This window comes from Periplaneta americana, chromosome 2, assembly GCF_040183065.1.
Source record: "Periplaneta americana isolate PAMFEO1 chromosome 2, P.americana_PAMFEO1_priV1, whole genome shotgun sequence".
Lineage (NCBI taxonomy): Eukaryota > Metazoa > Arthropoda > Insecta > Blattodea > Blattidae > Periplaneta > Periplaneta americana.
In genome coordinates, this window is record NC_091118.1 from 192,390,285 (window position 1) to 192,403,263 (window position 12,979).

Sequence of the window (12,979 nt, forward strand, 5' to 3'; positions counted from 1 at the left end):
ATGATGACGATGATGATGATGATGATGATGATGATGACAATAACACTTACCCTCTTAATGTTTCATCAGTCACCTGTAGTATAATGCCGTTTTATGTTATACAACCGTTTTCCTCATAATACTTGTGAACAAATCATACATTTAATATTCTCATCATATTGGCAGCAAAAAAATGCGTCCTCCAATCCTACTTGGAACTTTCGTATATGGTTTCCAGAGAGACATATGCCACTCGCAGGTCAGAGACAAATACAAATGGAACGGAGTTTGACTCCAGTGAGTGAGAGGGTGGGGGTTGGCGGAGGTTAGAAGCAAGCGAAATGCACAGCTATCACTGCGAGCCACAATGTTTCGCGAGTCACGTTCTCGCCATGGCTGATATAAAGCAATGTATTCTCTAGTAAATTAATTTTTCTTATCAGGTGCTCTAATTGTGTTTTTGTACATTTTTAAATCCCTCAAATCCTAATTTTTATCGGACCCAGACTTAGCCAGATGGTTGTACTCAGTATGAGGATGGGAGGATAATAATATTTGAGGGAGGTGGGATATGATAGTGGGGGCTGGATTAATCTTGCTCACAGTAGAGACCGATGGCGGGCTTATGTGAGGGCGGCAATGAACCTCCGGGTTCTCTAAAAGCCATTTGTAAATAAGTAAGTATGTATTACATTTTCTTTGGCAGTGTGTAAAGTGGTTACTTACTTTTTTTACGCACTAGTGTTTTAAGGTCTTATTTGACGCTCTGATAACAGTGGATAAAGTGCAACTTTACGCACTATCGTAGAAAAAATATATTCCTCTATAAGAATATTAATGTTTTCATCAAGCCACCGCAGTATCTTTCCACCGAATTAAAAATAACGTATCCGAATAAGAAGCGGTATGGAGGATGCAGTGAGGCTGGTGCAATGTCTCAAATGGAATTGGGGCGGACACGTGAGGATGGACTGCAGCAAGTGGACCATGTGGGACTCACGCATTGGGAAAAGAAGCAGACGTCCAAGGAGAAGATGGTCGGACTTGTTCCGAAGAGAGACTGGGGCGCAGTGGACGAGAACAGCGAGGGACAGGCAGGCATGGAAAGGACTGGAAGAAATTACGAACACTATGTAAACTGTGTATAGTTGTGTATTGTTTATATAGTTATTTTTGTGTGTCTTAGTTTGAATAGTTTGATTCCGTGTATAGTTGGTATAGTTCATACCTGCACAAACAGCGCTCAACGAGCGCGCGCGCTCCTTCGGAGCGGGATAGCCGTGTTTACCGCTCGCCGAAACGGAGAGGAAGATACGTCAGAATGACATAGACTTACTGTAGATAGAGGAGAGGGAAACGACCACTCAGCTATCTAGTGGAGTGCAGTGTGTAGGCCTATTCTCAGTAACTGTTTCACGTTGCTTACCTACTGCTACAGTACAGTATGGAGGAATATAAAAGACGGAACATAACACTTAACGATTCACAGCTCGAACTTATTGATCTTCAATGTGACCTAAGGGTTAAAGATCGTTTGAATAATACTTCTAGCCTGGTTGAGTTTTACAAGACTAAACATTAGCAATAATATCCACGACTACACAGGCTTGTTGTGAAAATGTTTGCTATGTTTGGCTCAACATTTATATTTGTGAGCAACTGTTTTCTATAGTCAACTTTAATAAAGGCAGACATCGAACATCTGTAACTGATGTTTCATTACGAGCAGTAGGCTACTGTTCCTTTCAGCTGCCAACAGCATAAAACCTCGTTTTGATGTACTGATAAATAAAAATATAACAAAATGATATTGTACATTTAAGTAGCTATAGAATTTCTATTATTTCTGTAAAATAAATATTTCTTTATTAATTAATAATAGTTCAAGATAGTTTTGCAAACACTGAACGGGAGTCCACTCCTGTGGAGTAATGGTTAGCACGTCTAGCCGCGAAACCAGGTGGCCCGGGTTCGATTCCCGGTTGGGACAAGTTACCTGGTTGAGGTTTTTTCCGGGGTTTTCCCTCAACCCAATATGAGCAAATGCTGGGTAACTTACGGTGTTGGACCCTGAACTCATTTCACTGGCATTATCACCTTCATCTCATTCAGACGCTAAATAACCAAAGCTGTTGATAAAGCGTCGTAAAATAACCTACTAAAAAAATACTACCTACTGAACGGGAATTCATTTCATAAACACTCGTACTAGTACTTCCTTTTGTGTATATTTTGTACGAGATCACCCCTTCTTCCAGTCCACCCTTATACCTAATACCTACAGAGCGCAGCTAATATCTGCATTCCGCTCATGAGCTGTGAGCCGGCTCGGAGCGCGCAAACCTTGTGCAGGCCTGGTATAGTTCATGTATTTATGTAGTATAATTTTTGTGTTCAGTTGTATGGTTTTTGTGTGTTTAGTTTAGATAGTTTGCGTCTTTAGACTTTATAATTTATGTGTGAAATTTGTATAGGTTTTTGTGTGTTTAGTTTGTGTGCGAGTTAAGACTGTATATGTGTTCAGTTTGTATAATTTTTTGTGTGTTTATTGTGAATAGTTATGTGTTCAGATTATAATTTATGTGCTTAGTTTGCATAGTTTTTTTTGTGGATGTTTAGTTTGCATAATTTGTGTGTTTAGTCTATATAGTTTTTCGTGTTTAGTTGGTATAGTTTATGTGTTTAGTTTGTAAGTGTATAGTGTAAGCTCTCTTGGATTGGCTCCCCAAATGTAGTAGACCTTCAGCTCACCCTACACTCCTGTAGGAGGCCGTTGCCCTTATGGGATTTCAGGCTTTTCGTATTTCCTAATCCATTCAAAGGATGAAATATGTACAATGAATGTTACAGTTCATTCCCCTGGCATGCACACAAAAGTGAAATCGAAACTGGAAGAAACGAAAGCGAAAGTGACCTTCGATTTGCGTTGTCATAGTGATAGTTCATCTTTTTTCAAGTTACGTCTAAATGTCGCCACGCCCCTGGCGACCGAAACTTGGTGATGGATCCGACATGTCCGTTCGCGTCTGTCAGGCCTCTGTTTTAATAAATCCGTGCCCTGAAAGACAGCTAGCGGCGACTTGTGCTTGTGGGCGGGCGTTGACAGCAGACGGACAGACTGCTTTATTCTTCTTCTGGTGACAATGTCGGCGGCGCTGTCAGCTTCCTGAATTAGCCGTGTGGTGGCGAGTAAAAATTCCATGGCAACAAGACATCTCTGACACCTCCCAGCTCATTCAAGTCAGCTGCTAATTGTTGCTTCGGCGTTCTTTTTCTACAGGGAGCATCAGAAAACTTTCACCCTTTCCTGTTTCGCGTGATGTTATATCTCGGGCAATAGCAGAGGTGGACAACCAGTAATAGTGATATTACAGTCTAATATATACAGTCATGAAGCTCAATACTTAAGGGTATATGTACGTGAACGACCAGAAAATGCAGGCTCTAAATTTCTAAACTTTTAAAAGGAAATGAACTCACAATTGGACAAAAATTACAAGGTACCACAACAAGACTTATTAGAACTTAAATATCTGATAAAAGTATGAAAAGGGTACTAATAATTATTTTAAAATTCACTTTTTACTTTAATTTAAATTTTCCAAAATTTTTAAATTTTCACACATATTATTTCATAACTCTACAACCATTAGATATAGAATTCTGAAATGTTATACACTGATTTAACATGCATTTATGCAAAACGTAGACTACAATAATGCCCATTTCTTTGAAAATAGGAAAATTAGGTCAGAAAACATTGTCAATTTTAGTATATTTTATATAAGACAAATAAAAAATTAATTGTATTAAAATAAACAACTCTACATGTCTGAGAGTAGTCTACTTTTCAGGAATAACTATTTATTACATGCAGGAAAAATATTAAAGTTGTCAGAGAGGCCATAACAATGTTATGGTTACCAAATGACGTAACTGCAGAATTCTTTTGTTTTTTCGTACTTTGTTAAAACTGGTTTGAAAAATATTTTTAGTAACCTTCCTTATACTTTTATCAGATATTTAAGCTTTGATAAGTCTTGTTGTGGTACCCTGTAAGTTTTGTTCATTTGTGACTTCATTTTCTTATAAAATTTTAGAAATGTAGAGCCTACATTTTCTGATAATATTTGTAGTCTTTCACGTAAAATTTTAACAAACTTAAAATGATAGTTATTATAAAACCAACATCACCCAAAAATAACAAAAATTATAAAAATATGTTAAAGAGCTTATCCCCTCATAACATTAACATTAATAAAATAATATACCCTTAATATGCGAACATAGATAGTTGCTCACCACCAGGATCGCTACTATCGCCTCATCACAGACTCTTTCCCTAACAGACGATAAAATGTATTGCATTTTCGATATCGTGTTCTTTTGAAACTATTAACACCTTCCTTCCACTATTGGAATATGAAATACATAAGGTTTATATATTATTTACATTATATATGTATATATTCTATAAACGCATCTTCCTGGATCTTTCGGAAGAAGGATAACTCTGACCTCTTTTTCTTACAATTTATAGTGCTACAAACGTCTCCTTGTCGCATATCATTATTGAAATTATTGTATTTTAGCTATTTACAGTTATTAGGACCGATAGCGAACATTTCACAGTTTACACAACTTTTCACAACAATGCGAAATACGGCACAGTCAATGCCTTTTCGATCCAAACCGTAATGTACCATATGTTCGAGTTTTCTATTTCAGTGTATGGAACTCTGTGAAATATTATAAACTTAATTGCGTATCATTGCTAAGTTTTATTTAGTGTAATGTATCCATAAGTTCCGTTTACTTCGTGTTGCATAATATGTTGTAGAAATAATTACAAACCTGTGTTATTTTCATGTGAAGAGAATTTTACATGTTAACATAATCTGTTTGCATCAAGATTTTAAGTTTAGAATTGAAGCTATTTTGAGGTTTAATAGAAAAAAAATTATAGAATTTATATTGTGATTTTAATTTAGCACATCTACCTTCCTTAATTGTAGACAGAAAATTTACCATACGACTCCTATGAAATTAGTGTACGTTCGATTGTGTTACTTCGTCTCTTAGGTAGTAGATAAATACAATAATTCAGTACTCAATTGTAGTGTTAAAATACAGACAAATTGAATGTGCAGGGTACCATACATGATATTATGCTTAATTATAATGTATAATTGCGAATATAGGAATATAAGTTAAATATAGTAAATATAACCTATAATTTCCATATGACATAACATACATAACTATGTAACGGAAGGCATTGGAGACTACTAAAATTAGACAGAAAGGGGCAACTGGTACAGTAAACCCTAGATCATATGATCTAGGAGTAAACATAACCTATAATTTTAACATATCTAAATATCGTGTGGTGCAAATGAAAATTACTGAATCGTGCTTAAATGAATATACAAGAGTTTCGCAATATTTAATCCAAATAAAGGCAGGTATTGCACATACGAAGAGTAATTTTCACACCAAAAATAATATTACACCCTAACTCGCAAGTGAATTATGCCTGAAGTGTCTCATAATCATTGTTTTAAATTTTATTGATGCAATTACACTACATTTTAGACAAATATATGTTACTCTTTATGCATTCCAACTAATTTATATGGTTGAAACGCCGCCCTTCGTGATCGGGTTAAGCGAGTTACATGGTCTGTTTACGGCCTCTGTTACATAGGTCACGACGGCAATGATACAGTCTATTGTTCCTAGTACTCACAGCGCTCCAAGCGGCTAGCAACTATCGGGAGAAATGCAAAAAATCATCCCAAGCTTCGTGATTGTATATATTAGACTGTGGTGATATGATATAACCACAATCTAGTATATACAGTCACGAAGCTTGGGATGATTTTTTGCATTTCTCGAGATAATAATAATAATAATAATAATAATAATAATAATAATAATAATAATAATAATAATAATAAGTACTAGGAACAATAAACTGTGCCACTGCCATCGTGATCTAATCGTAAGCAACGGATCTAATACTGGCTTTTGTAACCGGATTTCGCTACCTATCGTAGCTCCCCAAGTGCATAACGATGCTGGGTGGGCACCGGTCTCATACACTGGCCGAAATTTCATGAGAAAATTTCTTCCTCCAGGAGAACTCGAACCAGTGCGTAACGCGAGTTCTAGGTAGGATGCCTTAGACCACGACGCCACGGCGCGGGACATTACAAATTGTAAGCACACTTAAATGCCTTCGATGTTAAATGTTATGTTTTATTTAACGACGCTCGCAACTGCAGAGGATATATCAGCGTCGCCGGATGTGCCGGAATTTTGTCCCGCAGGAGTTCTTTTACATGCCAGTAAATCTACTGACATGAGCCTGTCGCATTTAAGCACACTTAAACGCCATCGATCTGGCCCGGGATCGAACCCGCAACCTTGGGCATAGAAGGCCAGCGCTATACCAACTTGCCAACCAGGTCGACTAAATGCCTTCGATCTGGGCCGATTTATCGAACCCGCAACCTCGGGCACAGAAGGCCAGCACTCTACCGACTGTGCCACCCAGGCAGACTCGTTACATTACGTCACATTACATTATATATTATTTTATATTATACTAGCTGAAAGCACCCGGCGTTGCACGGGTTTTTCTCTCTGCTCCTATTTTTAATTAAACTGGTTATTACATTTTCGGAAATCTCGGAAACCTAACTATAGACAACCAAAACGAATTGTCTTTACTAAGCTAAGATGAATCTTTACTTACGTCACTTACATGAATTGATGAACTCCTTAGCGAAATGCCTGCCAGCGTTAACTCAATATCAAACAGTTCTAATCAGGCACCGAAAAGAAAACATGTCTCATGTACCTGACGTTTAACTGTTTTTTAAATTTATTTATTTTATTTTCTTATTTATTTACTTTTTTATTAATTGATTTATTGATTGAATGATTTATTTATTTATTTATTTATTTATTTACTTATTTATTTATTTATTTATTTATTTATTTATTTATTTATTTATTTATTTGTTCTCGTGTAGTTGAGGCCATTAGGCCTTCTCTTCCACACCGCCAGAAATACAATTAAAATAATAGAAAAATCAAATTGTGAACAAAGTAAAACCAAAAGAAAATATGATTCCTTTTCCTCTTTCTGACCAGTTTCAGCATCGAATCAATATGTAGGGCCTCCTTATTGCACGAATTATCTAGTTTTAGCCTTCATGATGTGTATCAACGATGTTATTTAATTTGGTGTTATAATTTCCACGGCCTCGTGAAAGTCGATGTTCAACACAACAGACAATAATAAAAAAACAATTGACTGTAGAAGATTGCATTTGAGTATTACACATGAATGTCTGATCGTATTTATTTATATTTTTTTATTTTTTAATTAATTTAACGTCCATTTGCACAATTTTAATATAGCCTATGTTTTTCTTCTGGTTATGAAGATTAAATGTACAAACTTTGGCATATATCGGTCAAAGCGTGTAGATTTGTGTAGAGAACATACACACATACAGATGTGGACAAATTATTAACAAAATTGACGATTTTTATGATAATTCCATTTACAAAATTTGACTTTTCAATTTAGACTACAGTTGACAATTTTGGATAATTTCTATCATTACAGTAGATAGAAATATGCAAAAATGTCAAATGTAGACTATTCTAAATTGAAGAGTCAAATTTTGTAAAAAATATAATAAAATCTTCAATTTTGCTAATAATTTGTAAATAAGCAAAAATTTCAACTGCAGTCTAAAGTGAAGAGTCAAATTTTGTAAAGATATATAATAAAAATCTTCAGCTTTGCTAATAATTTGGAAATATCCAAAATGTCACCTGTAGTCCAAATTGAAGAGTCGAATTTTGTAAAAATATATTTAAAAAATCTTCACTTTTGCTAATAATATGTAAATATGCAAAAATATCAATTGTAGTCTAAATTGAAGAGTGAAATTTTGTAAAAATATACAGTACAAATCTTCGATTTCTGTAATAATTTGGAAATACGCAAAGATGTCAACTGTAGTCTAAAGTGAAGAATCATAGTTTGTAAAAATATATAATAAAAATCTCCAATTTTGCTAATAATTTGTCCATGTCTGTACATACATACATACATACATACATACATACATACATACATACATATACATACATACATACATTCACTTTTATATATTAGATTCGTGATATTTTAAGTTTTTTGACGGTGTTCTACAGTAAAAGCAACATGATATAAAAGCTTTTAGGCAAATATGTTTGAAAATTATGTACATATTTATAATCGAAAGAAGAGTGCAAAGGAAGGTAAATAGCAGTGCCTGCTGCCATGCGTTTGCCTTCTCACAGGTCAAGAGAAGTGGAATAATAATACACCAAGTCAGCTCTCAAACATGTGGACAGTCACATGTCATGTTCGTTGCGGGCATCCGGTTGCCCCAGCAACGCGCGAAGAAGATAATTGAATAAGCTTTCACTCAGTTACGGGCTGCCCAGTATGTAAACTCACCTTCAGTTTTAATTTTTCACCTCTCGTCTTAAGTTTTTCAACACGGCCCCATGTGACGGAGTTCATTAAAAGTCTCGCGGAAGCCGACGAAAAAAAAAAAAAAGTGCCACATTAATGGTTTAATGGGCCGTCGCTAAGTTTTAAATGACATTCAGCTGCTGTCCGCCAGAGGGCAACGCGACAGAATACTTTACCGCGAGCTGCATAATTCACGGCCCCACGACCGGCCTGCCATCTAACGACTCCAACAAATAACCCAAACAAATGTATAGATAAAACAAATGCGACACGATTTATTGTCTGCTGATATATCGGTGCAACATTTCGCTGTGCGACACTTTTAACGCATCTCTGGAATGTCAACGAAGTAGGTGAGACTGTAGGCTTGGATTAATCTTCCAACAACTTGTCCGCCTCACGTAAAAAAAAATCTGTATCGTGAAGATGACGCAAACTTCCTCATACTTTTGAAGCGTTTCGCATTGCTTGATTTAGTCTTGATGTTAGTAAACTACAATGTGTGACACGTAAATCACTTTTCAAAATGAGGAATGCAATATTATTTTAAAATGATAAATGTAGGATCAAGAGACAAAGGCCACGACAAAGACAACAAAAACCACGACAAAGATCATGAGAAAGACAACAAAAACCACGATAAGGACCATTACTAATACAACCAAGATAAAGATCACAAAATAGACTACGATAAGGATCACGACAAAAACAAGAAGGATCATGATAGGGGCCAAGGACAACTAGAACCATGATAAGGACCACGGCAATGACAAGGACCACGATAAGGTCCACGAGCAAGACAAAAAAGATCACAATGAATACCATTATACTGTAATGATCACGATAAAGACAACAAGAACCATTATGAGGGCCAAAACAATGAGAACAAGAACCACGATAAGATTCACGACAAAGACAAAAGTGATCACGATAAAGACCTCTATAGCGTAAGGATCGCGATGAGGACTACAACAATGAGAACGAGGACCACGATAAGGTTCACAACAAAGACAAAATGAACACGGCAAATGTACAAAATTTCATCAAGTTTCATTAATTAATTCCTTACATATTGTTTAATTTCCTAGTATTTTAATGATATTAAATTTTACGTAAATTCAAAGCATCCCTAACGGCTTCCGAATTGTTTTTTGATTTTAAAAATCTTCACTGCGTATGGATATTTAAATTTGATAATTAATTCATGAGATAAAAAATCTTACAAATCATAATTTTTGCTTGACTGTTTCGTTTATGTGACGTCATTCCATTTTCGACCAATGAAGTGTAATGGAATTTTGAATTCCAACCAATCACAGTCAGACTTTGCGATAATTTTTGTAACTAGATTTATCGCCATCAATTTATCGCATGGTCGTTCTTTTGTTTAGTCGTTGTCGCCAACTGTTTCCCCGTAAATTGATGATCATGAATACATTAAGATGTAACTACACGGTTAAACTTTTCTTTCAACTTTAAAGCAATGAATGCAAGATTGATATTTAATATTAATTAATATATTTACGCAGTGAAGACGACGTTCAAAACGGCGCACCATGCAGACACAAAATCTTCATACATCTTAATTGAACGTACCTTTTAAACTTGATTCTTTCAATATTCTTCCAAGATTGCACGCATACGCGATTGGAATATTGAACTGTGTAGATCACTGCCTGCGGTGTAGATGCAGCTTTAGTTCCGTTACACACTACAGCGAGAATGCGTTTGTCGAGCTATAAAAAATGCTTTCATGTAGCACTGATTGTAACGGTCGAAATAAGGCACAGCTGACATTGGTCCAGCTCCCACAGGTAACATAACCTATAAGCAGCCTATAAAATTGTATCTTGTGAATGAAATGAAACATTTAATAGAAAGTCAGATGTTCAAATTTATGTAACATCATCGCATATCAAACCCAGTGACCTTGCATAGTAATAATAAGGTCTTTTCATCAAACTACCTTCCGTATGGCGTAATAAAATTCGTGTTTTAATTAGACCTATCTATACAGAGATGGCTTCACTGTGTAGCAACATGTCTCGCTGTGAATACATAAGCATTGGTATGTAGCTGTCCCCACTGTTACTGTTAAATTAAATTATGATTTCAGCAGATAATGAAAATGTATTTATGTTATAATAAGAGAAAAGTGCAGTACATGTAATTAACATTGTTAAACCTGTATTTCGCTTTTCGCAATTGGCATTACTGAATAATAACGTCGAATTTCTTTATTGCAGTAATCGATATTCATCTACGAGTATTTCAACTTCACAATATCTGAATAGGTTAAGTATTCGTTAATAAACAATGATTAAAATTTTGTGATCGAATTTTAGGGATATATTATTTACATTTTTATTTCATTCACGAAATAGTCCTAATAAATGCCACTCGAGGTCTGAGATTTCCCAGATAAATCTCAGACCTCTCGTGACATTTCTACAGATAATTTTCTTTAAATTTTAGAAGTTAAAAATTTATACCAAGGAAGGTTTTCAGTGGAGAGCTGATTCCATGCATGGCTTTGTGTATTGCAATGTGCTGAGTATTCTTGCACAGTTTCATATAAATCGGAGCAAATGGAAGCCGCTAGGAACTTTATTATTGTTAAATAAGTATATAATAAATTTCAATCTTAAGACATATCAACTTGCAAATGTTTATTTGCTATGTAATAACAATATGAACGTTTTCGCCGTTTAGGGCATCTTCAGATATAACAAAAAACATATAATCTGGACCTATAACAGTAAATTATGCAAATGACAAGAATAGAAAACAATATATGTAATACATAAGATTCATGAGCTATATGTAAATATGACATAATGCAGGATGAATATAGAGATAATCTTTGGATTTTAAAATTAGACTAGACGAATATTTTATACATATAGCTCATGTTACAATTAAATATACAATGGTTAAAATTTGTCAATGATGTTAAAATTTAAAATTTATAATGATGATAATAAAATATTTTAGAGTAATCATAGCTGAGAATTGTCGTGAGTTACAAGATAGTTTGCGTAGCTGATGTTCGTGTATTTTGTAATTGTTTCATTTAGAGAGATCGTTTGGCTTTTGAAATGGATGTTGTTTGACGATTGGTGACTACTCTAATTTGACATCCTATTACGTGTCATCACGTTTATTGAAGTATATAAAATGAAGATGTTATTTGTATGTGCTGGTGTTGGTGGTTTTAAGAGAAAATATTCGTCTAGTCTAATTTTAAAATACAAAGATTATCTCTATATTCATCCTACATTATGTCATATTTACATATAGCTCATGAATCTTATGTATTACATATATTGTTTTCTATTCTTTGTCATTTGCATAATTTACTGTTATAGGTCCAGATTATATGTTTTTTGTTATATCTGAAGATGCCCTAAACGGCGAAAACGTTCATATTGTTATTACATAGCAAATAAACATTTGCAAGTTGATATGTCTTAAGATTGAAATTTATTATATACTTATTTAATAATTTACTAGGCATATTGACATATAAAATGAATTGTAAATTACTTTATTATTGACCAAAAACGTGGTTTTGAGAAAACGCAATTTTTAGAGTGTGTGGCATTTTGAAAGTAGTAGGCGGGGGATAAATATGTGACAGAATATTAAACAAAAATTAAGGTAATTATTTATGTAAAAAAGAAGAACAAAAATATTTATTTTTACCATTTTGGCCAAAAATTTAGTCCTAATGTCCCATAATCCGCGTTTTCAAAGAAAAAAAAATATATTAGTTTAGATTTGCACTTGCACTATTATTGATTTTAGCTTTCTAGAGAAAGAAGACAAGAACATCAGTTCCACTAATGACCTGTTAATCACAGATTAACAATTCAGTGTACCAAATGATATACAGATACTGTGCTACGCACATTTGACCACACGATAATCTTTGACCGGTAAGCAATAATGACAAATGTGTTGACATTTTTCTACAATTTGATAAAAGTAAAAGCAATACAATTTATATTACGAATGATTCCCTGTTTTGGCTACAGAAAGATAAATTCCTTGGTCGCCAATGTATTCATTTCCTCACGACAGATCCCGCAGACAGGAGCAGTACAACGCGATGTAAATTAGCGATCCCATATCCTACAAAGTCACAACGCGTGTTCAGGCGCTATCACTGCATAAATTCTCATGGTACCTAATACGCGCGATCATACAGTGTCAATTTGACGTATAACTCTAGTACAAAAAAGGATCGTACCCATAGCAACGTCCAGACGCAACACAACTTTCGAATTAGAGTGCATCAACACCGCAACACGTCGAGGAGCCACATGCAAATTCTTAAAAAAAAAGGGCAGAAATAAATTTATACGAAATAATTGCTTTATGGCACAGTATTTTAATTAGGTTCGAAATTGAATCCGTATTTTTATATTACCTCCAGCTTCGTTGTAAACTAAA